The following is a 26,937-nucleotide window of genomic DNA, read 5'->3' on the forward strand; positions in this document are numbered from 1 at the left end:
TGAGAAGGATAGGTATTAAATTCTCTCTGAAAGTTTGGTAGCATTCCCCAGGGAAGCCATCTGGTCCTGGGCTTTTATTCTTTTTTTTTTTTTTTAAAGATTTTATTTTTTTTCCTTTTTCTCCCCAAAGCCCCCCAGTACATAGTTGTATATTCTTCGTTGTGGGTCCTTCTAGTTGTGGCATGTGGGACGCTGCCTCAGCATGGTTTGATGAGCAGTGCCATGTCTGCGCCCAGGATTCGAACCAACGAAACACTGGGCCGCCTGCAGCGGAGCGCACGAACTTAACCACTTGGTCACGGGGCCAGTCCCTGGGCTTTTATTCTTTGGGATGCTTTCGATTACTGTTTGAATCTCTTTACTTGTGATTGGTCTATTCAGATTCTCTATTTCTTCTTCATTCAGCTTTGTGAGGTTGTAAGAGTCTAAGAATTTATCAATTTCCTCTAGATTGTCCATTTTGTTGGCATATAGTTTTTCATAGTATTCTCTTATAGTCTTGTATCTCTGTGGTTGTATTCTGTGTTGTTATTTCTCCTCTTGCATTTCTAATTTTATTCATCTGAGCTTTCTCTCTTTTTTTCTTTGTAAGACTGGCTAGGGGTTTGTCAGTTTTATTTATCTTCTCAAAGAACCAGCTTTTTGTTTCAATGATCCTTTCTACTGCCTTTTTTGTTTCAATAGCATTAATTTCTGCTCTGATTTTTATTGTTTATCTCCTTCTGCTGACTTTGGGCTTTGTTTATTCTTTTTGTAATTCAATTAGGTGTAGTTTTGAGATTACTTATTTGTTTTTTTCTTGTTTGTTAAGGTGTGCTTGTATTACGATAAATTTCCCTCTTAATAAGGCTTTTGCTGCATCCTATATGAGCTGGAATGGTATGTTTTCATTTTCATTTGTCTCCAGATATTTTTTGATTTCTCCTTTAATTTCCTCAATGATCCACTGCTCGTTCAATAGCATGTTGTTTAGTCTCCACATCTTTGTCCTTTTCTCAGCTTTTTTCTTGTAATTAATTTCTAGCTTTATAGCATTATGATCAGAAAAGATGCTTGTTATTATTTCACTCTTCTTAAATTTATTGAGGCTTGCCTTGTTTCCCACCATATGGTCTATTCTTGAGAATGTTCCATGCACACTTGAGAACAATGTGTATTCTGCTGTTTTTGGATGAAGTGATCTATATATGTGTATTAAGTCCATCTGATCTAGTTTTTCATTTAATTCTACTGTTTCCTTGTTGATTTTCTGTCTGGATGATGTATCCATTGATGTGAGTGGAGTGTTGAGGTCCCCTACTACTATTGTGTTATTATTAATGTCTTCTTCTAGGTGTTGCTTTATGTACTTTGGTGCTCCTGTATTTATAGTGGGCACCATAGATATGGTGCACAGATATTTATGAGTGTTATTTCTTCTTGATGGAATGTCCCTTTGATCATTATATACTGCCCCACTTTGTCATTCTTTACCTGTCTTATCTTGAAGTCTCATGTGTCTGATATAAGGATTGTGACACCTGCTTTCTTTTGTTTGCCATTAGCTTGGAGTATCCTCTTCCATCCCTTCACTGTGACCCTATGTTTGTCATTGGAGCTGAGATGTGTTTCCTGGAGGCAGCATATTGTTGGGGCTTGTTCTTTAATCCATCTCACCACTCTGTTTCTTTTTGTTGGAGAACTCATTCCATTCACGTTTAGGGTGATTATCGATATATGAGGGCTTAGTGCTTCCATTCTATCACTTGTTTTCCAGTTCTCCTGCATTTCCTTTGTTTCTTGTCCTGTATATTTTGGTCTACCAATTCAGTTGTATAGTTTTTTATGTTGTGTTTCTTTGCTTTCTCCGTATTTATTATTTGTGTCTCTGTTCTGCTTTTTTGTTTAGTGGTTACCCTGAGGTTTGTATTCAAAATCTCATGGATAAGATAGTCCTTTTTCTGATGACTTCTAATTTCCTTAGACTAAACCAATTCAGTCCCTTTCCTCTTCCCCTCCTAAGTTGTTTTTCTCTCATCTTATTCTATCTTGTGTTATGAGTTTGTGGTTAAAATGACAGATTATCTTTGTTTTTGGTGTTTTCCTTCCTTTTGCCTTTAATGCTATACTTGAGTATTTGCTATCCTGCTCTGATTATGTCTACCTATTTATCTCCTTACTCTGTGCTTTGTAACCCCTTTATCCCCCACTTTTTTCCCAAGTATGAGGGCCTTCTTGAGGATTTCTTGTAGAGGGGATCTCGTGGCTTAGCTTATGTTTGTCTGGGAAAGTTTTTATTTCTCCATCATATCTGAAGGATATTTTTGCTGGATAGAGTATTCTTGGCTGAAAGCTTTTTCCTTCAATGATTTGAATATGTCATTCCAGTCTCTCCTAGCCTGTAAGATTTCTGCAGAGAAATCTGCTGAAAGCCTGACGGGGGTTCCTTTGTAGGTTACTTTCTTCTGCCTTGCTGCCCTTAGTATTCTTTCTTTGTCATTCAGTTTTGCCAGTTTCACTACTATATGCCTTGCAGTAGGTCTTTTTACATTGCCATATTTAGGAGATCTGGCAGCCTCTTCCGCATGGATTTCCTTCCCTAGGTTTGGGGAGTTCTCTGCTATTATTTCTTTGAACGAGCTTTCTGCTCCATTCTCCTTCTCTTCTCCTTCTTGAATACCTATAATTCTTCTGTTGCATTTCCTAATTGAGTTGGATATTTCTCAGAGACTTTCTTCATTTCTTTTTAGCCTTAGTTCTCTCTCCTCCTCTATCAGGAACATTTCAACATGGCTATCTTCAATTATGCTGATATGCTCCTCTATGGTGTCCACACGAGCATTCAGGGAATCCATATTTTGTGTTATTTCTTCCATTGTGTCTTTCATCTCTAATATTTCTGATTGATTCTTCTTTATAGTTTCAGTCTCTTTTGTGAAGTAGCTCCTGAATTCGTTGAATTATTTCTCTACATTCTCTTTTACCTCCTTGAGTTTTTTGATGATAGCTGTTTTGAATTCTTTGTCATTTTGACTACGTATTTCTGCATCCTCAGAACTGATTTCTGGGTACTTGTCATTTTCTCTCTGATCTGGAGATCTAATACAGTGCTTGATATTGCTAGAGGCAGTGGCTCAATTCTTATGCATCCTGATATTATTTGGTTGTAGTTACCACCTATCGCCACTGGGTGGGGGTCAAGAGCTGCATATTCTGAGCCCCCTGCCTTCAGCTGAAATCCCAGGGGCTGGAGCTGGCATTGGGCAGGTAGGGGGGAGGGGTGCTTTCTCCTGCGTGCTCTCGGGGCTTTCTTGCTCTGCTCTCCTGGGGTATTGGCTTGATAAGGTCAACCCCCACAAAAGCTTTCACCCCAGTAGAGGGCTTCTCTCTAGGCTGCATGGGCTCTTGGGAGTCCTTGATGTTCCCACAAACCAATGTCCCCTCCCCCATTCCTTCCCTCTTGGAGGCCTCCCACGGTCCCAATCACAGTCTTTAGGGGAGGAAGAGAAGTTTTCTCTTACCCCATTCACCTCCTCTGAGGGGGCTCCTGCCTCTCTGCCCCCTGTCATATGGCTGCGTGGGTCTCTCCGACGTTTTTTGTGTTGTGTTTGCAAGTCCTCTGTTGGGGTGTGGATTTTTTTTTCACTGTATGTTGGAGGGGAAAGATTTCTGAGAGACCTCACTCTGCCATGATGCTGACATCACTCAAACTTAGCTTTTTTAATAGAGAAGACTCAGTTTTCTTAAGTAACCAAAGGCCTGATAAAAACAACATGAACATGGTAATTATTTTGACAAGACACGTATTCTTTGTTTTCTAGGTGGATTACTTAAAAAAGTAAAGGAAAATCTTTTACAGTCTCTTATCAAAAGCACACCAATATTCCTAGAAAACTTTGTCCTTTTAACAGAGAAAGCCGAATTTTAATTTTTGCACCAGCTTACTTTTGGTCTTAAAAATCATTTGCTTAAAGTCGTTCTAATCTTAGCACTGCATGACTACACATAAAATTCTTTTCAAAGATTCCTTTTCCGAGAACAGTTTGGTGGTTGCCAGAGGGGAAGGGGGTTGGGGGGGCACAAGGGGTGAAGGGGCACATTTATATGGTGACTGACAAATAATAATATGCAACTGAAATTTCACAAGGTTATAAACTATTATGACCTTGATAAAAAAAATAGGCAAAGATTCCTGTTCCATAAATCTTCTTTTACTGAAATGCACATCCTACTTTCCTTGCATACAGAGATGTTTCACTTTCATTTCTAGTAGCTTTTAATCATATGTGTTAAAATGTTTTAACCCTTAGAAACCTTTAATTTCTAGTGAAAAGTAAAAAGTAAGCAATTATAAGCTGTTTTTTACATTAGCATTCTATAGATTGACAAATTTATAAATACATTTTATAATTTCTAAAAACATGTGCTTGCTCATGAAAAGAAAACTTTTCAGCATGGCACCAGATATATTTACTAATAGACCCAAGTATCTTTTGTTCTCTGTAAGAGGAAGCCAAATTGGATAAATCTATGTTCAGTCATAAATGTTTCAGTATTTTATCTTATTTGGGAATGATCTAGATAGTCAATGACTATCCATCATTTAACTTAGCAAAACTTTAAAGTTTCAAGTTACCAAAAAGATTTGGGGGAAACTATTTTAAGAGTGTACCTAGAAACCTTTATCTCATTTACATCCATTTAATTTACTTGTTTTCTATGATTAGATTTAGATTACTTATGAAAATTTCATCGTATCTAGTTACTTTTCCTGCTGACAAATTTTGTAACAGAGATAACGTGAACTTATTGGACTAATCAACCCAGACAGAATAAAAGTTGTATGTTTGCATTATGTTCAATGTTGGTAACTCTAAAGACATGTCTGTTTTAATCCTAGATCACATGAACTTGAAAAGCATTTTGGGTTAGTTTTTGTTATATTTCTTCAAGTCGTATAAGTACTTGTTTGTTTTTAAGCCATCAAATAGAGATCTTTTGCAAATTTATTTTGGCAATACCACCTGGAGGCAGAAAATATCGCACAGCTATAACATACATACCTAGACATACATGAACGTGTAGACAGATACAGAGGCCTTATAGCTTCATTTTAAAATTTTAGCCATGAGACAGGTACAACAATGTAAAACTCACTAGTTATAAGAGAAGTTGTATCTAAGTTATTTTTTGGTAGATGTTATGAATAAATTAGGGTACCTGCTCAGAGGGCTGGAGCTTTTTCTACTGATTTTTGTGGAGACGACACATGATTTGTGTTTGTCCTTGACAAGTAATCTTTAAAAGAACTTTTTTCCCTTTCTTTTTTCCTTCAGTTCTCTAGAGCTGTATTTCTAGTTTTTCAAAGATTTGTAAGATAGGGACAGTTGCTCTCAATTCCTCAAAGAATTGGACTTGCTGCCTAAATGACATCACAGGTTGATCTACTCATCTAACTACATTATTCCTAATTTGATTCCTTCCCTCTGGATACCTAGTTTTATTTAGCTTAGGAGAGAAGTCCTAAAAAAAAATTCCTATCAGGCTCTGAATACCAGCTTCCAGTCTGGCCAATTTTCTTTTTCTTTTTTTTTTTTTTTTTTTTACTACAGACCTACTTAAAAATTTCTTTTAACTATCTTTTCAGTTTTCAGCCAGGCCAAACAATAAATATTTTTTGGTAGTATTGAACACCTCAAAGAGGGTATAAAAGATATTGTCTTCACAAGATCTAGTCACTCCCAAAGATAGCCAAAAGAAAGAACTGACAACCTACATATCTCGGGCAGGCAGAAAGCCAAGCCAAGTTCTTAGGCTGTGAACCAAGACAAGCAGGGAGGCTATAGCTATCCCTGGGACAGAAAAGATCAATAGCCGATGGGTCTAGGTTTGGAAAGAAGGGACAACATGACATTTTATTTTCCTCTCTCAACTGGGCGCTGTAGACAGAGACCTGGCAGAGCTGACCCTTTGTAAGAATTCTCATCCTTAGTTGGCTTCTGTCGGTTTTTTTTTTTCCAGATCCCATCTGCAGGTTCTGGGTGGGGTTTAAAGTAGAGAGCGTAGCTCTAATATTTACCGGAATTTGGCAAGGTTTTTTCTTAATTTAAATTTTAGTTTCCCCTTAGCTATTCAAGGGAATAATGTAGCAGTTTACTAGGACATCCCTCAGAGTCTCATCAACTCTGGGAGGGGCCCATATGGTGGCCCTTCTTCGAAGGTAGATATAGGAGTGGCTGCCGGGCTATTAACTTGGCAAAGTGGTTTACAGTCACATAAAAGCAATTTAGATGGAGGATAACTAGAATGAGTGCTCAAAGGAGGATAGAGGGGAGCAGCAGGAATCATGTCAGTCCTATTCTCTTTTGTTCTAGGTACCTCTTGTGTTTTTAATTTTTCATTAGCCTTTTACAACAAATCTTTCCATGAGGATATTTTGGAATTTTGAAGCCTTTTTGAGCTTCTGCATACCAATTAAAATAGGTATCCCATTCTGTTTATTTAATTTGGGAACTCTTACCTTTTTTTGGGGGGGGGGGGGAAATGTTAGTTTTAAGTGCACTTCTTAAGTGATCTTATCTAATTGGAACATTCCTTCTAATGGCCATTGTAATTTTCCTGAGGGCTGGCAGCGGTTTGCTAGAGCTCTTAGTGGCAAATGGGCTTCAACCTACCTTGCTGTCCAGCCATATTAGCTGCAAATGGGTGCAAGCCACATTTCTGTCTGGCCATGTTTTGGGCCCCCCAACTTGATGGTTACCAAACCAAGCTCTCAGAACACAAAACTTTTAGGTTGTCTTTAGTAAGATTTTGCCATTCTTGTAATTATTTATAGCTCCTGGGACCATAGTTCTTAGACATAAAATAAGCAGGTGTGCCGGAAGGTGGCATGCATAACTCTTTGTATTTTAAGGATCCCATTCTTTACTTAAATTTTTTTTCACCCAAGACCTCGCACTGGACCCAGTCCAGCTCAAATCAGAATGAATCTTGGACCAAGTCCAGTTTTTAAGTTGGATCTAGTCCAACTCCGGCCAGTAACCACCACCAATTCCCCATGCAGAACCGGGGCCTGGGGAAAGGATTGGACTAACAGACCGCAACAAACGGGTACTGTGGGCTGATTCCAAACAAGTGGGGAACTTCAGCTGCCACCAGCAGTTCCCAACGTGGACTGTGGGGATCTGGGGACAAAACCAAGGGCTGGGGTTTCCAAACAAATGGGGAAAATGACTGGAAAGCCAATTAGATTAGAAGCTTGATGCAAAGAGAGTGGAGCTCAGAACTGAGAGGGACTTACCCCTAGACCTTGGAAATACCAAGAAAGTGAACTTAAAAAGGGGTTCACAGGTATCACGCCTGTGTTTCTTGTTGTCTCCGAATGCCATTGGAAGTTCACTTTGGATCTCACTGCTGCCATCAAATCTCTTAAGTAACAAAAATTCAACCAAGTAAATTTTAAAGATATAATTGGCTTCATTGAACAATTCATTAATTGGGGAGCATCCCATCCAGCAAGTAGAGAGGAGCTCCAAAGGGCTACAGAAAGGGAAAGGTTTTTAAATTTTTAAATTGTGGTCATAATAGTTTATAACATTAAATTTCAGTTGTACATTATTACTTGTCAGATACCATGTAAATGTGTCCCTTCACCCCTTGTGCCCACCCCGCACGCCCCTTCCCCCTGGTAATCACTAAACTGTTATCTTTGTCTGTAAATTTGTTTATCTTTCACAAATGAGTGAAATCATATGGTGATTGTCTTTCTCTGCCTGGCTTATTTCGCTTAGCATAATACCCTCAAGGTCCATCCATGTGGTTGCGAATGGGACAATTTTGTCTTTTTTATGGCTGAGTAGTATTCCATTGTTTACATATACCACATCTTTATTCATGCATCAGTTGATGGGCACTTGGGTTGTTTCCATGTCTTGGCTATTGTGAATAATGCTGCAATTAACCTAGGAGTGCATAAGTCTCTTTGTCTTGTTGATTTCAAGTTCTTTGGATAAATACCCAGTAGTGAGATAGCTGGGTTGTATGGTGTTTCTATTTTTAGTTTTTTGAGGAATCTTGATACTGTTTTCCATAGTGGCTACACCAGTGTGCATTCCCACCAGCAGTGTATGAGGGATCCCAGAAAGGGAAAGGTGTTTAAAGACAAGGAAGTCATAAATAAAAAAGATTATTTCAGGTTTAAGTAATCTACCTGTGGGGGATGGAAGGGTTCTACGTGGCACATTACCTCATCTTCCTTTGGGGGATGGAAAGGGTTACCTGATTGGTGCTGACCAGAAAATTCTGCAGTGACCAGTTAGTATTACAATCCCAGGAGAGGTTGTGACTGCGGTTAGGTTACGTATTAAGTCTTGGTTTGCTTAGCACAAGCGCCTACATTTTGGGCCTGTTGTTTCTTTTCAACATCTCTGTTCAACCACCTCTAATCAACAGCTATAAAGCAGGCCCCCCCTCTTACCTCTGCCTCACCTCCAGGCAATTTTTCCCAGTGAGCGTCTGGAATGGGGAAAAGAAAGATGGCGCTTACATGCTGGGACTTTGCTGAGAAGGATTCCTTGCTTCTACCATGACACACTCACGCTCCTAGTCCTTTTTGTCTTAGCAAAGGATTCTTGATTAAGTTGCTCAGGGCCTTTTCACATACTTTTAGAGACATATATCTTGATGTATCTCCCCTTGATGTCCTACCAGGTGTCCTACCTTGTTTTGGTTCAAATTTTTGTTATACTTGGCAGATATTCCTCAAAGATTGGGGCTGTAGCCATTTTCTAATTTCACTGCAGCTGCAGTGTTCTTTTCTAATGTTAATTTTGTTAATTTTGGTGTTGTAGGGAAGGGAATAAGTAAACATACCTTTACTCCCCCATCTTTTATTGGAACTCCTTGTGTTAAAACTCTATCTTCTCTTGGCTTTTCTGGTATTACCCTCTTGACTTTCCACTTACTGCTTGTGTTCTTTCTCAGGCTCCTTTTTTTATTTTTGAGGAAGATTGGCCTTGAACTAACATCCGTGCCCATCTTCCTCCATTTTATGTATGGATGCCTGCCACAGCATGGCTTAATAAGCGCTGTATGGGTCCACGCCTGGGATCTGAACTGGAGAACCCTGGGCTGCTGAAGCAGAGTGCACAAACCCAATAGCCATGCTACTGGACAGGCTCCTCTCGGGCTCCTTTTTAAGCTCCTCTTCCTACCTTGTAAATTCTGACTCCCCAGCATTCTCTCCTTGGACCTTCTCCCTGCTTCTAGTGTATTTTTTTCCCACACCACGAAACAAATCTCCAACTCCCAGCTGACACTGGGTTCCTACAAATTTGACTCAATTTTGACACTATCTATCTGGAGACAGTGCCATATCCCAGAGGTTAAGCGCATCGTCCCACAAGACTGGCCCCACTTCAGATGCGAATTGCAAGCCCAGGTTGTTGCCTGTGCTTCTGATCAACTACTGGCTATAAATCAGAGGCTCCCACATGCCTTCTTGGATTTGATTAATTTGCTAGAGCAGTTCACAGAATTCAGAGAAATATTTACTTACATTTACCGCTTTATTATAAAGGATATTACATAGGACATAGATGAACAGCTAGTTGAAGAGGTACATAGTGAGGTCTAGAAGCGTTCTGAGGGCCAGGAGCTTCTGTCCCCATGGAACTGGGATGCACCATCCTCTCCAAATGTGGGTATGTTCACCAACCAGGAAGCTCATCAAATCCCATTGTTCAAGAGTTTTCTTTAAATTATTTTTTTTAGGTCATGTTGGCTTATAACATTGTGTAAGTTTCAGGTGTACATTATTATTATAATTATTATTATATGTTATAGACTGCTTTGTGTTCACCACCAATGGTCTAGTTTTTATCTGTCACCATACATATGTGCCCCTTTATCCCTTTCACCCTCCCCCCAACTCCCTTCGCTCTGGTAGCCACTATCTATTCTCTTTATCCATGTATTTGTTTACCTTCCACACATGAGTGAAATCATACGGTGTTTGTCTTTCTCTATCTGGCTTATTTCGCTTAGCATAACACCCTCAAGGTCCATCCATGTTGTTGCAAATGGGGTGATTTTGTCTTTTTTTAATAGCTGACTAGTATTCCATTGTATATATGTACCCCATCTTCTTTATCCATTTATCAGTTGATGGGCACTTGTGATACCGACCCTGGTATCAGTTTCCCCACATTAAACCAAGCATATATGGGGTTAGAAGCAAAACACCCATTCCCTGCTTGCTCTCTGGCTTCCTGGCTCCAGAATCCACTATTCTCCATGGAGACAGACACCATTAAGCACAAGCACCTGGACTATCTCCTCCCGCAAAGAGATATGGGCTGGTGGGAAAGCTGCTGACCAGCAAGGTCATGAGCTCCCTCCTCTCTGCAAGTGTCTCAAGGCCAAAGACAGGCTGGTGGGAAAGCTCCGACCAGCAAGGCCATGTGCTCCTCCTCCCCTACCTAAAACCCCAAATAAAAACCCTTCCTTTTAGCTTTTCGGGGAGTTTGGGATTTGAGCGTTAGCAGCCCTCTCTCCTTGCTCAGCACTGTGCAAAAAATAAAATTCCTACTTTCTTCCACCACACCCGGTGTCAGAGACTGGCTTGCTGCACAACGGGTGAGCGAACTCACTTCAGGTTCGGTAACACTTGGGTTGCTTCCATGTCTTGGCTATTCTGAATAATGCTGCAGATATTATTCATAGGGATGTATAAATCTCTTTGAATTGTTGATTTCATGTTCTTTGGATAAATACCCAGTACTGTAGTATTTGGTTCATATGGTATTTAAAAAAAATTTTTCTTGAGAAATCTCCATACTGTTTTCCACAGTGGCTGTGTCAGTTTGCGTTCCACCAGCAGTGTATGAAGGTTCCCTTTTCTCTACAGCCTCTCCAACATTTTTCATTTCTTGCCTTGTAAATTATAGCCATTCTGATGGGTGTAAGGTGATATCTCATTGTAGTTTTGATTTGCATTTTCTTAATAATTAGTGATGTTGAACATCTTTTCATGTGCCTGAGGCCATCTGTATATCTTCTTTGGAAAAATGTCTGTTCATATCCTCTTCCCATTTTTTGATCTGGTTGTTTTTTTGTTGTTGAGTTGTATGCATTCTTTATATATTTTGGAAATTAACCCCTCGTCAGATATATGATTTACAAATATTTTCTCCCAGTTGGTGGGTTGTCTGTTCATTTTGTTCATGGTTTCCTTTGCCTTGCAGAAGCTTTTTAGTCTGATGTAGTCCCATTTGTTTATTTTTTCTTTTGTTTCCTTTGCCTGAGTAGACATGGTATTTGAGAAGATGCTGCTAAGATTGATGTCAAAGAGTGTACTGCCTATATTTTCTTCTGGGATTTTTATGGTTTCAGGTCTTACATTCAAGTCTTTAATCCACTTTGAGTTGATTTTTGTGCATGGTGTAAGATAATGATCTACTTTCACTCTTTTACATGTGGTGTCCTGTTTTTCCAACATGATTTATTGAAGAGACTTTCATTTCTCCATTGTGTGTTCTTGGCTCCCTTGTTGAAAATTAGCTGTCCATAGATGTGTGGGTTTATTTCTGGGCTCTCAGTTCTGTTCCATTGATGTGTGTGTCTGTTTTTTGTGCCAGTACCATGCTGTTTTGATTACTATAGCTTTGTAGTATATTTTGAAGCCAGGGATTGTGATATCTCCAAAGTTGTTCTTTTCCTCAGGATTGCTTGGATATTTGAGATCTTTTGTTGTTCCATATAAATTTTAGGATTCTTTGTTCTATTTTCATGAAGAATGTCATTGGGATTCTCATTGGGATTGCATTGAATCTGTAGATTGCTTTACATAATATGGACATTTTAACTATGTTTATTCTTCTAATCTACTAGCATGGAATCTCTTTCCATTTCTTTATGTCTTCTTCAATTTCTTTCAATAAGGTCTTACGGTTTTGGTGTATAGGTCTTTCATGTCCTTTGTGTAATGTGCTCCTAGATATTTTTTTTTTGTTGCAATTGTAAATGGGATTGTATTCTTGACTTCTCTTTTTGCTAGTACATCATTAGTGTATAGAATGGCAACTGATTTTTGTATGTTGATTTTGTACCCTGCAACTTTGCTGTAGTTGTTGATTGTTTCTAATGGTTTTCTGATGGATTCATTAGGGTTTTATATATATAGAATCATGTCATCCACAAACAGTGAGAATTTTGCTTCTTCCTTTCCAATTTGGATCCCTTTTGTTTCTTTTTCTTGCCTAATTGCTCTGGCCAAAGCTTCCAATACTGTGTTGAATAAGAGTGGCAAGAATGGGCACCATTGTCTTGTTCCTGTTCTCAGAGGAGTGGTTTTCAGTTTTTCCCCATTGTGTATGATGTTGGCTGTGGGTTTGTCATCTATGGCCTTTATTATGTTGACGTACTTTCCTTCTATACCCATTTTATTGAGAGTTTTTATCATAAATTGATGTTGGATCTTGTCAAATGCTTTCTTTGCATCTTTTGAGATGATCATGTGATTCTTATTTCTCATTTTGTTAATGTAGTGTATCACATGGATTGCAAATATTCAACCATCCTTGTGCCCTGGAATAAATCCCATTCGATCATGGTGTATGATCCTTTTGATGTATTGTTTTATTCTGTTTGCTAATATCTTGTTGAGGATTTGTGCATCCATGTTCATCAGTGATATTGGCCTTTAATTTTCCTTTTTTTGTGTTCTCCATATCTGGTTTTGGTATCTGGGAATGTTGGCCTCATAGAATGAATTAGGAAGTGTCCCATCTTCTTCAATATTTTGGAATAGTTTGGGAAGGGTAGGTATTAAATCTTCTTTGAATGTTTGGTAGAATTCACCAGGGAAGGCATCTGGTCCTGCACTTTTGTTTTTAGTTTTTGATTACTGTTTCAATCTCTTTACTTGTGATTGGTTTATTCAGATTCTCTATTTCTTCTTGATTCAGTTTTAGGAGGTTATATGATTCTAAGAATTTATCCATTTCTTCTAAAGTATTCAATTTGTTGGCACATAGCTTTTCATAGTATTCTCTTATAATCCTTTGCATTTCTGTGGTATCTGTTGTAATTTATCCTCTTTCATTTCTAATTTTATTTATTTGAGTCTTCTCTCTTTTTTCTTAGTGGGTCTGACTAAGGGTTTGTCAATTTTGTTTATCTTTTCAAAGAACCATCTATTAGTTTCATTGATCCTTTCTATAGTTTTTTAAGTCTCTATTTCATTTATTTCTACTCTGATCTTTATTATTTCCCTCCTTCTTCTGACTTTGGGTTTTATTTGTTCTTCTTTTTCTAGTTCTTTTAGGTGTAGTTTAAGATTACTTATTTGAGATTTTTCTTGTTTGTTGACGTAGACCTGTATTGCTATAAATTTCACTCTTAGTACTGCTTTTGCTGCATCCCATAAGAGTTGGTATGCTGTGTTTTCATTTTCATTTGTCTCCAGGTATGTTTTGATTTCTCCTTTGACTTCTTCATTGATCCAATGGTTGTTCAGTAGCATGTTGTTTAGTCTCCGCATATTTCTGACTTTCCCAGCTTTTTTCTTGTAGTTGATTTCCAGTTTCATAGCATTGTGGTTGGAAAAGATGCTTGATATAATTTCAATGCTCTTAAATTTATTGAGGCTTGCCTTACTTCCCAACCTATGGTCTGTCTTTGAAAATGTTCCATGTGCACTTGAGAAGAATGTGTATTCAGCTGTTTTTGGGTGTAATGTTCTATATATATATCTACTAAGTTCATCTGTTCTAGTGTTTCATTTGAGCCCACTGTTACCTTGTTGAATTTCTGTCTGGATGATCTATGCATTGACAAAAGTGGAGAGCTGAGTTTTGCTGTCAGTTTCTCCTTTTAGGTGTATTAATTTGGTGCTGTTGTCTTAGGTGCATTTCTATTAATGAGCGTTATGTCTTCTTGGTGGAATGTCTTTTATCATTATATAAAGCCCATCTTTTTCTCTCATTACCTTTTTTATCTTGAAGTGTGCTTTTTCTGATATAAGTATGGCTACATCCACTTTCTTTTGCTTGCCACTTGCTTGAAGTATCATTTTTCACCCCTTCACTCTGAGCCTATGCTTGTCTTTAGAGCTGAGATGTGTTTCCTGGAGGGAGCATATTGTTGGGTCTTGTCTTTTAATCCATCCAGCCACTCTGTGTCTTTTGATTGGTGAATTCAATGCATTTACAGTTAGAGTGATTATTGATACATGGGGGCTTAATATTGCCATTTTATCTCCTGTTTTCTGTTGTTCTATATTTTCACTATTTCTTTTCCGTTGTATTTCTGACTGCCATTTCAGTGTGGTAGTTTTCTGTGATGTTTTTCTCTTTATTTTTTATTTGTGAGTCTGCTCTGATTTTTTGTTTTGTGGTTACCATGAGGTTTGTATAAAAGATCTCATAGGTGAGATAGTGCATTTTCTGATAGCCTCTTATCTCCATTAGCCTAAGTAGGTTCCATCCCTCTCCTCCTCCTCTTCTATGTTTTTGATGTCACAAATTATTCTTTTTTTGTGTCATGAGTTTGTGACTAAATTGAAGTGTTTATAGTTATTTTCAATGCTCTCTTTCCCTTTATCTTTTATGTTATAATTTAGTATTTGCTAACCTATTCTGATAGAGATCTGCAATTTTCTGATTTTGTCTGTCTATTTATGTCCTTGCTTAAAGCTTTGTAAACCTTTGCCTTTTTGTTTCAGGTATGAGGGCTCCCTTCATCATTTCTTGTAAGGCAGGTCTAGTGTCAATGAACTCCCTCAGCTTTTGTTAATCTGGGCAGGCTTTTATTTCTCCACCATATCTGAAGTATAATTTCATTGGATAGAGTATTCTTCATTGATAGTTTTTGTTTTTCAGTATTTTGAATATATCATTCCATTCTCTCCTAGCCTATAAGCTTCTGCTGAGAAATCCACTGAAAGCCTGATGGGGGGGTTCCTTTGTAGGTTATTTTCTTCTCTCTTGCTGCCCTTAATATTTTTTCTTTGTCATTGACTTTTGCCAGTTTTAATATTATATGCCTTGGAGAAAGTCTTTTTGCATTGATGTATTATGAGTTCTATTGGCTTTATGTACTTGTATGCCCAGTTCTTTCTCCAGATTTGGGAAGTTCTCAGCTATTATTTCTTTGAACTAGTTCTTTGCCCCTTTCTCCCTCTCTTCTCCCTCTGGGATACCTATAATGCTTATGTTACTTTTCCTGATTGACTTGGATATTTCTTGAAGAATTCCTTCATTAAAAAAAAATCTTAGTTCTCTCTCCTCATCCATCTGCAGCATTTCTAGTTGTTTATTTTCAAGGTTACTAATTCTATCCTCCATAAGGTCTACTCTATTTTATATTCTTTCTATATAATTTTAAAATCTCATTAATTGTGTTCTTCATATACAGAATTTCTTTTTTTTTTTTTCTTTTTAGAGCTTCATTCTTCTTGGTGAAGTATTCCCTCTGTTCATTAATTTTATTCCTAAACTCATTGAACTGTCTGAGTTTTCTTGTAACTTGAGTTTCTTTATGATAGATATTTTTGTATTTTCTGTCAGATTGCAGTCTTCTGTGACTTCAACTTTGGTTTCTGGAGAGTTGTCATTTTCCTTCGGTTCTGTAGTGTTACTGTAGTTCTTCAAGGTATTTGATGAATTGATCCTCTGCCAGCTCATTTGAGGTAGTAATCGCCTTTTCTTATTTCTTATTTGGTTACTTTGGTTCTGGTCACCTGGCTCATCTGTTCCTCCACTGGTTCTCTGTGGGCTCAGATGCTGCTTTCTCATGAACCTCCTGTGCTGCTGTTCTTGGGTTGTCTTAGGGTGCTGTTTGCACCACTGCCAGGGGTGCCACTGGGTTCATGGGTGTCACTGTTGCTGGCAGGGGCCTGAGGACCCAGGGACTTGTATACAGCCCTCGCTGATGGTGGAGCTGCTGGTTTTGGCATTGCTACCACTGGGGGCTGGGTCACTAGTTCTGCTGTGGTTCCTGTTCCTTACGGTTGCACATTCCACCTGCCATCATTGGGAGGGGCAGGGGCTATTTTATCTGTTCCCACACCATCTGCTCATAGTTGTGCCAGTCACTTGCTCTGCATTTGTGCAGGCTGGGTGAACCTTCACATGGGCCAGCCACTGTACCCTTTGTGTTGCCTTTCCATGGGGCCAGGTTGCTGTGCTTGGCAGATGAGTCATGCTTGCACAGGTGGAGCTGCTGCTCAGGCAGCGCACCTTCACGCAAGCTGAACCACCTCAGGGAGCATTTGCACAGGTGGGGTCACTGTTGCACAGGGGCACTTTCACTGGCTGGGCTACTGCCACTCTGCAAACATTCATGTATGTGCTGGGCTGCCCCTGCCTCCACTGGCAGCCAAGCTGGCTGCTGTGTGAGGATCCATGACCTGAATCACTGCAGCTGAGGAGGAGAAAGGGGCCACTCCCCTAGTTCCACTTCTTCTAGGGGGTCCAGTCCACCAACCTTCTGATATGTAGCTGCAAGGATTGCTCAGGAGTCCTGTTGTGCTGTGTAGGAAATCCTCTGCTGGTTAATGGATGTCCATTTAGTGTAACTTAGAGGGGTGAGACAAAGGGAACACCTCACTCCGCCATCATGCTGACATCACTCCTCTTAAGAGTTTTTAAAGAGCTTTAATCTCCAGCCCCTCCATTCCCAGAGGTTGTGGGGAGGGGCTAAAAATTTCAGCCCTCTAATCACTTGATCTTTCTGGTGATCAGCCCCACCCTGTGGCTGTCTAGAGGCCCCACTCTCAGTCACCTTATTAGTATAAGCTCAAAAGGGGCCCCTTATGAATGACAAAATACACTCCTATCACTCAGGAAACTCCAAAGGTTTTTGGAGTTTTGTACCAGGAGCTGTGGACAAACACCATATATATTTATTATACCACACTCCTCAACTCACATTTTATATCAAGCCCTCTCTCTACTTTGGGGGGTAGAGATGCCAGGCAGATAATGTGAAAAGTAAAGTGAGTCACATTTTTTTTCATGATGGTATTGTAAGGGAGGAAAAGTAATTTTCCCTCTACCCTTCTGGCTTCTTGGCTGAGACCCTCCCCCCCATAATAAAAGACAGATTAACAAGAGTAAAACAAAACAGAAGTTTAATAATGTGTTTACTTCTTGTATGTTTAAGAGATACCCAGGAAAACTGAGTAACTCCCAGAAATGGCCCAGGCTAGCACCTTAAATACCACCTTCTAAAGACAAAAGATGTTGGGAGGGGGAGCCAGTTATGGGAGGATATCAGGCGAAGCACAGTAAGCAATGGTATGGTGTTATGCAGATTGATAAGAGTTTCTAGAGATTTAATCTTCTTCCTCTTCCTGGTACAGAGAGGGAGACACCCTTACAAATGGAGATTTCCCTTATAAATGTAAATATCCCATACAAAAGGGTAACTTCTACTTGGTTTTTAGAATTTATCCTACTTCACCTTTGTCTTCTGTTTCTTAAAAAATAATCAGCTCAAGATAATTCTTATGCCAAAGATGCATATCATAAGGTGAAGGTGTCATATTCTGTTCTCCTCCAGTGTCTTCAACAGGAATTTTTCCCATAATAATCTTGTAGGGATTTTCTTTATTTCCATAAAGAAATAGGTTCTCTCCCACTTTTCTTAGTCTTTCTTTGTTTTCCTTTCCCACTTTTGATAGATAGAGGGCTATAAATATAGTTACTTTTACTCTTTCTCTAAGAAAAATACAGTGAAAAATGACAACTGACTATTGACCTCAGAGTCTGGGACAAAAGGGAGCGATAGAGACTATGGAAAACTTTATAGAGTATGCCTCATGTAGAACTGCAGGCTAAATATTCTATTTTTTTCTAAACAAACTGGAAACATGGATGTGTGTGTGTGTGTGTGTATGTATAATCTTCTGTTTTTTTTTTTTTGAAAGATTGGCACCTGAGCTAACAACTGTTGCAGTCTGTTTTTTTTTCCTGCTTTTTCTCCCCAAATCTCCCCAGTTCATGGTTATATATTTTAGTTGTGAGTCCTAGTTGTGGCATGTGGGATGCTGCCTCAGTGTGGCTTGATGAGCAGTGCCATGTCCTCGCTCAGGATCCGAACCAGCGAAACCCTGGGCTGCCACAGTGGAGCACACAAACTTAAGCACTCGGCCACGGGGCCAGCCCGTAATCTTCTGTTTTTTAATGTTGATGACTAATTTAAAAAACCTTAAAAATGGTGTGTAGGCCAATACTATATAAGGCAAATAGAACACATTTGCCAGCCAGGTTTGGCCGGAGTCCACTAGTTTAGATTCTCTGTTTTGGAATATTTTCTCTTAGTGACCTTGTCCTTTCTGATCACTTCACCTGTGCAGTGGGAGGCTGAGGGTGGCGATTCCAGCCTGACATGGGATTCATACATATCCAACTCTCTCTGGGGAATGGGTGAGATGGGTATATCAGTCATCTATTTTCATGAGGAGTCTCCTGGGAGAGAACTTACCCAAAGGGAAGAAGGAATCTGGTGTGGGGAAGGAAAAGATTTTTCCTCTATCCTGGGTTCTTTGACTGCCTAATAATTAAATTGACCTTAGACAGAGTAACAGGAGAAAAAGAAATTTAATTATGTATGTATGGGAGCTCATAGAAATATGAAAACTCAAAGAAGTAACTAAAGCAGGCAGCTTTTATACGTTTTAGACAAAGAAACAATAAATTTGTGAAGAACTGACAAGACAAAGAAACTTACGCTTGGGTACTAATTAGAGAAGAAAGCAAGCAGAGTTTGTTTCTTCTTAGCTCTGAATTCTGTATCTCTGGTGATAAGGATGTCTTTCTACCTCCCGGTGCAAGGAGGGTACCTTTCACATGGGAGATTTATTTCCTGCTTTCAGAGGGACTGAGAGGAGGGTCAGAATGTCCTTCTTGCACCGGCTATTTCTTAAGTTACTTTAATTTAAAATAATCAATGTGCCAAAGTGCATATTTTGGGGTGGCCTTCCCTGAGCCCCATCACTGGTGTGACATGCTCAACTCACTAACAAAATCTCAGGGTCAGAGTTGAGGTGGGACTTTCTCACTACTGTGACTTCTCTGAGATCAGGGACTGTGCCAATTTTGTTTACACTGTATATCCAGAGCTTAGCAGAGCCTGGCACATAGTAGATATTTAATAAATACTTATTGACTCACTGACTGAATTCTTATTACTGTCCAGTGCACGTCACTCAGGTTGGTTTTCAGTTTAGCCCTGGTGAATTAATGTCTGGATCCAGGAGGCTCTATGTGAAAAACGCAGGAATTATGTCACTGAAAACTCTGCAGGACATTGACACACCTACACATTGTCTTGGTACTCTGTAAATGGAATAACCAAAAAGAGAGAAGGAAGTGTTTTCCTCTCTTTACATTGCAGTCCAGTTTTAGCCTTTAATGGGCTTCTGTGTAGTGGCAGGAGGTTTCTTTGGGAGATGGCACTGCTGAGGGTGTTATAGTCCCCACTGTGGTGGGGCAGTTACCAGGTGATAGACAAGAGTGTTTGTGAGCTTGAGGCTAGAGATCCTGTGTAAGTGGGTAGAGGGGAAGAGCCAGAGAAAAGTTAATGGGCCCTCATTTGTATCCACAGCTTGGGGAAATGTGGGTTATATTTGGGGATTGTGGCAGAGACTACTAACCTCTTGCCAAATCCTAATTTTCTCATCTTTTAGAACACACACCTGCAGTTAGGTCTGACCTCGTGGTTGAGTTCTAGCCAATGGAATATGAGTAGAAGTTATGTGTACCACCCCTAGGCCTGGCCCGTAGAAATCTCCCACTGTGCGATCCTCCATGCTCTTTTCTCACAGTGGCCCTGGAAGGAATATGCTGAAGATGGCAGGGCCTTTGCCGTCCTGATGACCTGGACCATTTTGAACTGTTTATGTGGGTAAACAGTAAACTAGGATTTTTTTTTTGAACCAAAATATTCTTTAGATTTATTTGTTATTGCATTAGTCTACCTAATTAATACAGTGACTCAGCTAAGACCTTTCTATGTCCCCCTACTGTATATACCTGCAACATGGGTGTTTGGGGATGGACGTGGAGGCTCAGAGATCACTGTAGATTTTGAGAATGCTAGTTAGCCATGAAGAAGCTGAAGTTGAAAAGATACCCTGGGCTGGCATACAGTGCTTGGCAGGATTTTCAAAAGGAAAGAAAATATGAATGTGGCTTATAGAGCTTTCGAGGAATGGGAGCAGGGAATGGGGCTTCCCATAAAGCGATCTTTAAGTGCTCTAACTCAGACACTGAACTCCAAAAAAGACCAAAGCTCTTTCTACAGGAAGAGTTGCAAAGTGTGTGAGATGAAGTGAAGTGTGTGTTTGAGATGGAGACCAGCGTCTCACACCTGAGTATTTCACTGAGAGACAGGCTGCCTTTTGGGTTGGGTAGTGGGGAAGGCTGCTCAGCTTCCTGTGGAAATCAGGAAGTAGAGGGCATGCTCTGAGGATGAGTGAACTTGATCAGAGATGCTGGAAGAACTAAGGAGTCATTTTCTCCAGGAAATCTTCCTAGATTCTTCTCCCACCCAAATCTGGGATAGGAATCTTTTTATGCCCTCCTGTAACATCCCATTTCTACTGCTGTTCCAGTTACCTATTGCTGAATAATGAAATCACCCCAAAACTTAATGACTTAAAACAACAATACTCATTTCTTTTTTCTTTATTATCTCTCATGGTTCTGGGCCTTCACTGGACTCAGCTAGGTGGTTCTCAGTGCGTTGCATGTGGTTGCAGTCAGATGGGGTTGCAGTCATCTTGAGAGCTTCCTCACTCACATGCGTGGTGTTGAGGTTGATGCTGATTGACAGCTGTAACCTCAGTGGGCTCAGCCAGAACACACACACGTGGCCTGGGCTTCCCCACAGCATGCCATCTGGGTTCTGAGAGCGAGCGTCCCATGAGGACTTGGTGCAGGACGGCCCCTTCTAATGTAGTTTTGGAAGTCATGCAGAGTCACTTCCACCATACTCTGTATTGTTGGAGTAGTCGTAAGCCCTCAGCCACATTCAAGTCGGAGGGAACATAGGAATGTCAAAGAATTCTGAGGCATGTTTAAAACCCACTACAATTGCTATCATAGTCATTTCACACAATTTTCTTGTCTTTCTCCCATACTAGAAATTAAGTTCCCTGAGGGCATTGGGAATTCTTATTTGTGTTGGGATCTCCAGCATTCGCTGGATGAATGAAGGAATTAGCATAGCAATATTAGATGTTTCAATAACCTATCATTAGAGAAAGAATGTTCTGATTGTGACAAGTAAAATATTTGGAGGAACGACCTTCATAATCTAATTCTGAAGACACAAGGAAGACGCTGACGTCTTTAACATGTAATTAGAGTTGTCATTAAGGAAGATTAATTTCCCAGTTTGTGTAAGATAGATTTAGGGATGATGAGAGAGGAGGAGGAGGAAAGGTAGAAGGAATCTATCCAGAATGAGATGTAATGAGGCTCTGAACTGGAGTAGAGGAGAGTATGTAAAAGACACCAAAAAGAATGAACAGGCTTCATCAAGTATTGGGGACAGAGGAGAGGGAGGATTAGAGATAGCTAAGCTTTTGAACTCGGATACCTGGAGAAATGGCAGGGGCATTAACAGAGAAAGGGAAGGCTGAGTAGGACCACCGTCGCGTGCCATTCAAGTCCCATCAGATCAAATCTCAACTCTTCCACACAGCCTTTCTGATCCTCCTTAGCCGGATGCACTATCTTTCTCCTTTTAACTTCTGATTCCTTTGTTATATTCTGTCCTGTTGCTTAACTTCCCCTACCTGGTATGATAACTCTGACCTTGTCATTTTTGTATCACACGTAGCACCTAATATAGTGCTTTGTACTTTATAAGCCATAAGTACATTTACAGTTAAGTACTCAGTTTGGATGGGGAACACAGCAGCCCCCCAAATTGGCTTTACTTGGTTGTTGTCTTGCTCCCTTTGGATTGGTATGACAATAGACCACAGACTGGGTAGCTAATAAACAACAGAAATTTATTTTTCACAATTCTGGACGCTGGAAGTCCGAATCAGGGTGCCAGCTGGTTGGGTGAGGGCCCTCTTCTGAGTGGCAGACTTCTTGTGTTCTCACATGGTGGAAGGAGCCAGGGAGCTGTGTGAGGTCTCTTTTATAAGAACACTAATCCCACGCATGAGGGCTCCATCCCCATGAACTAATGGCCTCCCAAAGGCCCCACCTTCTGACACCATCACTTTGGGCTTTAGGATTCCAACATGTGAATTTTTGCAGGGACAAAAACATTGAGATCATAGCAGCTGTTGCTCTTTTTCCACATTTACTTTCTTTTATTTTTTCCCCTACATTCACTTTATTTCTTCTGATATAGCTAAGCTTTTATTTCTTATGATTTTTCTACATCAAAAAAGGTACATCAATAAACCATCACTTTTTAATTTTCCTGAATAATAGATGAGTTGGTATTTTGGCAAGCATTGTTTATATCTAGAGTCTTTGACGACAATCCACATACCCTGTATGTTGCAGGGGTGAGGTTCTCCTTATTCCTGATGTTTCCTTGTAGGAATGGCTCCTGCCAGTAAGCTGAGTTCTGCATGTGCCACAGAGCACCAGGGAGATTACAGCTTTAATTTGTGAGTACCTGGTGAAGGTAGGGAGTGCTAAACTGGCAAATTCAATTCTACATTCAGGGCCAAAGAGGAAATTGGAAAGTCTGACCTTGCTTTCAAGTGGCTTGTTCACAGGCTTGAGGGTAGAAAATTCTCTAAAAATTCCTGGGTGCGTATCAAGGTGATACGCTTATTGTAGAAAGGCTTGCTGGCATTGGCTGTGCCCTGAGGGCACCCTAATTTGTCATTGAAATTAAACAGTGGAGGAAACACTAGTGTCTGGGCGTTTGGCAGAGGTATTGGTCCTAGGCACACAGGCTTGAGAAGCTTCAGCTAAAACCTCAGTTCAGGAATCTACTGAGGGTGCTTTTTCTAGCTGATACTGACATGGGGCTGAAGGAAAAGCCTCACCCAGGAGGAGAGCTTGTTAGGTCTTAGTGACTCCATAAGATGCAGTGGCAAAAGCCACTGAGGCAGAGGATTGCACACATCTGCCCTCTTTGCATTGCGGAGGCTGGATTACTGGGCAGAGCTCCCCCACCGATGCAGCACTGGGTGCCAGAAGCTTGGGGCTCAAGGGGGAAGTGAAAGCATTGCACACAGGAGAACCCCATGAGGTAAGAACAGAATGCCAAAATTAATTTTTTAAAGATGATTTCTTCCAATTGTGGTTAAGTTCACAAGATATGGATTCTGAACAGTTGGCATAAACTGACCGGCATCAAGTTGAGGTCAAAAACTAAGATTTTTCTCCTTTCCTTAGATACTATTGAATTTCTTCCTCAGTCCTTGGCAACATCAAGTACTGGGTTTTGGAAATATAATTTCAGTTTTGCCTGGGATGTCTGCATTGGAGTCTGAGAATGGCTTGTTTTCTAAATTTTGTGGTTGTGAAGCTGATGTTGTGATATTCTTGTGTCTCATTAACTCTTTGGAGTTTTCAAAACTGAGCTCAGGGAAGGCTTGCCTGGGAACTAGTCCAGTCTCTGAAACCTTGTAGGAACCAACTCATTCTAGCCCAGGCATTGGAAACCCTGTGTCTCAGACGGAAATGAATACAAATTGAGACTGATGGTTTTATGACTTAACTTAAGAACTTTGGACTTCAATTATTTTTGACTTTAATGTCTTTGGAATTTAATTTGCAATGGAATTTGAACTTCAGTTTTGGAGTTTGATAATGAGAGGGTTTTTATTGTTCCAATTTGTGACACCTCTTTATTGTTGGCATTTCATAATTGGAATTTCTTTTTTTTCTTTTGTGAGGAAGATTGGCCCTGAGCTGACATCCATGCCAATCTCCCTCTACTTTGTATATGGGACACTGCCATGGCATGGCTTGATGGGTGATATAAGTCTGCATCCAGGACCTGAACCTATGAACCCTGGGCTGCCGCAGCAGAGTGGGCGAACTTAACCACTATGCCACCAGGCAGGCCCCTGGAATTTCTTAATACAAGCATTTAATCCATTGCAGAGCTCTGATAACTATTTTAAATAACATGGCTGGATGAAATTTGGGGTGGGAAATGGAATAGGAGGTGAATTTCCAGCGTTGGGTGTAAAATATATTTAATGTCAATGTATTGTTCAGAATCATTTTGGGAACTTCTGGGGCCAGGGGTGCTGGAGGACACAAAGGAGGAAGAACGATTGGCTTTGGGCGAATGGATTGCCCTAATTAGACTCCTCATCTCTTCTCCCAGGTAGACAGCCACAGCCCTGGTGACTAGCTGCTTAATTGTCAGGTCTAATGGGGTTAAAGAAGAAAAACCTTGGGAATGTTAGGGAGGAAATGTTTCTGCTACCTCTGAGAGATCTTTGCTGAGGGAGAGAGCTCCGCCATATGATCTTCTGGCCACTCTCCATTCTGTCACTCGCTTTGCCCTGGGGAGGTAGAGTGACTTATCTAAGTGCTGAAGATTGGAAGTGAAATGGAGCGTGCCTCCCTCAGCTTGGCCCTTCCTCCTCTCGGGAGTGAGCTGTCTGCAGGGAGCTTACGTTCTCTATGTGGGGAGGTCTCCCCTGGCCTGGCATTGCCTGTGTCTAGAAGGGTAATTCTGTTTCATTCTGGGGTCCATTAGTCATCATTTGGTTTTCACAGTGGGCTGCTTCCTGTATCTTGGCCTTCATTGCTATTAAAGAGAATGTTTTGATCTCCATTTGCTGCTTTTTTTATTTCTCAGTTTCTCTAGAACTTGAAATGGGAAGAGGGATGCTATTATTCGGCGCCTCAGAGACCCTAACATTGTGAATATGACAGTTAAGACTCTGAGTAACACTAGTCATTATTTTCTAAAATGTCCTTTTCGTATTTATATACATGTGTGTTAGTTACACTTACTATTAACATGTAAGGTTCTAATTTCTGGTTTGTATATCAGCATTATCACATCTGCTGGTGTTCAGATGACCCTGAGGGTGACAAGAAGCACTGTTGTTTTTATGAGTTCCCATGATACTGAGCAGATTATATAGCGTGGCCCTTGTTCCTTCAAAGCTGTCACTGTAAGAGGTCTTGACTTGAGTTCTCGCTGAACTGGGGAAGGAGGCGGGGCCCAGAGATGCCATTACACGTGTGATTTGTTGTCTCCTTGAGATTTAGAGAGAAATATAAAATATTTCACCTAGATGGCAAAATTGAAGAGGAGAATACAAAACACATGTGAGGGGAGGAGAGAGTCACTAACTTTTCCGGCGAGTATTGAATTCAGAAGGAAAAGGAGAAGGAACCCTGGACAATTTGGTAGGATGCTCCGTTTTTTCTCTCTGTATACTGAAGCATGCTCTGAAGCTCCTGAGGAGAACGATGCTGCTAGTGCTGCTGGCGGTGTTTGGGGAGGAAGGTATTGTTGTTTGTTTATTAAGGGCTTGCTGAGTACCAGACACGTGCTGAATGCTTTGCATATATTATCTCATTTAATCATGGTCGCAACAGGCCCTGCCAATGATAGCTGTGTCTGAGGTAGGTGACATTATTCCCATTTTATGACAGATAAAGCTGGAGCTCAAAGAGGTTAAGTAACTTTTGCAAAGTGCAACAGCTAAAAGCAGCTAGTAAATGGTCTGAACTCATTGGCTTGTTCATTCAATCAGTCGTTTCCCAGGTACTCACTGAGCATGTGGTATCAGCCATTGTTCTTAGTCTCAAGTGAAAGAAACCAATCCTGGTAGATTTTAGCAGAAGAGGAATTTATTAACGAGATCCTGGATTGCTCACAGAAATGCCAGGAGAGCTGGAGAGCCAAGCGTGGAAATTTCACAGCAGGGACAATGGTCAGAATATGGCTCCACTGCTGTCACTGCCTTTGCCAGGCCCTACACACTTCAGTTTGCGACACTCATCCACTGGGGCTGGATGCTGCTTGTGAGCACTACCTCCTTCTATATCTTGCTGCAGCCACCACCGTCCCCAGAGGTTCCATAGTCCCTGCTTCTTGGTACTACTACATCTGGATTCAAAGCCTGGGCAGATGCCTCTGATGAATGGAGTGAGTGTATGGGTCTGCTCCAGACCTGCTAGTGTGGTGGGGACACACTTCCTGCCCTTGCATCTTCTCTTCTGGGAGGTGGGCTCTTGGCAGATTTCCAAGACTCATATAATGAAGAACTCCCCTGATGTGGTAAAGACATTCAAATGCTGGACAGCCAAAGGAAAAACAGATGGTCGTCTGTACATCTACTGTGTGAATGATGCTGCTAGACATGGTGGAGAATCAAAGATGAATCAGACCCAGAACCTACCTTCAGAGACCTGATAGGCTGATAATTCTCTTCCTTTTAATGTGTACATTTATTTGGCACCATAGTTTGCAAAGCTCTTTCACTCTCATCATTTCATTAGATCCTCCTGACAGTCAGGTAAGGTATGCAGGACTGATATTATCTCTGTTTTATACCTGAAGAAGCTGAGAGGTTAGGTGATGCTCCCAAGGTCTCCAGCTGGGGAGTGGCAGAGCTAGGACTTGGACCTGTCCTTTGACTGCACTGCAGAGTCAACCAGAGGTAAGACACGTGCACAAATACCATGCCTTGTTGATTCCGAGGCACACGGTTTTCCCCCACATTTTAACGCTCCTGAAATCAGGATGCATTTTAGAATCAATGGTGTATCATAGTTTAATTGGCAGCTTTTTAATTCCTGGTGGTATGTAAAATAAGGGAGCATCTTCAATTAAGGGAGCCATAGATTGATTGGAATGCACTCACTGAGACAGGGGTAGAAAGTGATAAGGGACATAAAGGAGAGCTGGAGGTCAGGGAAGGCTCTGTGGAGGAGTTGGACAGGCCCACGGTCCCTCAGTCCCTTAGCTGCAACTCTTAATTCCAAAAGGCTCTGA

General features: G+C 40.5%; 1 protein-coding gene across 4 annotated transcripts in view; it reads left to right on the forward strand.

Annotated features, from left to right (window-relative positions):
- Positions 1-26,937, forward strand: part of C1S (complement C1s) — a 53,090-nt gene that overhangs the window by 16,187 nt on the left and 9,966 nt on the right. For 3 of the 4 annotated variants that reach the window (XM_001492587.7, XM_014740550.3, XM_070270927.1), the window contains exon 2: positions 26,503-26,602. The gene's annotated coding sequence lies outside the window, so the exon portion shown is untranslated. Of the gene's footprint in view, positions 1-25,228; positions 25,344-25,997; positions 26,089-26,502; positions 26,603-26,937 lie in introns of all 4 variants that reach the window. The other variant, XM_070270925.1, reaches the window with a different exon arrangement.

The sequence above is a fragment of the Equus caballus genome, chromosome 6, assembly GCF_041296265.1.
Source record: "Equus caballus isolate H_3958 breed thoroughbred chromosome 6, TB-T2T, whole genome shotgun sequence".
NCBI classification, from domain to species: Eukaryota; Metazoa; Chordata; class Mammalia; order Perissodactyla; family Equidae; genus Equus; species Equus caballus.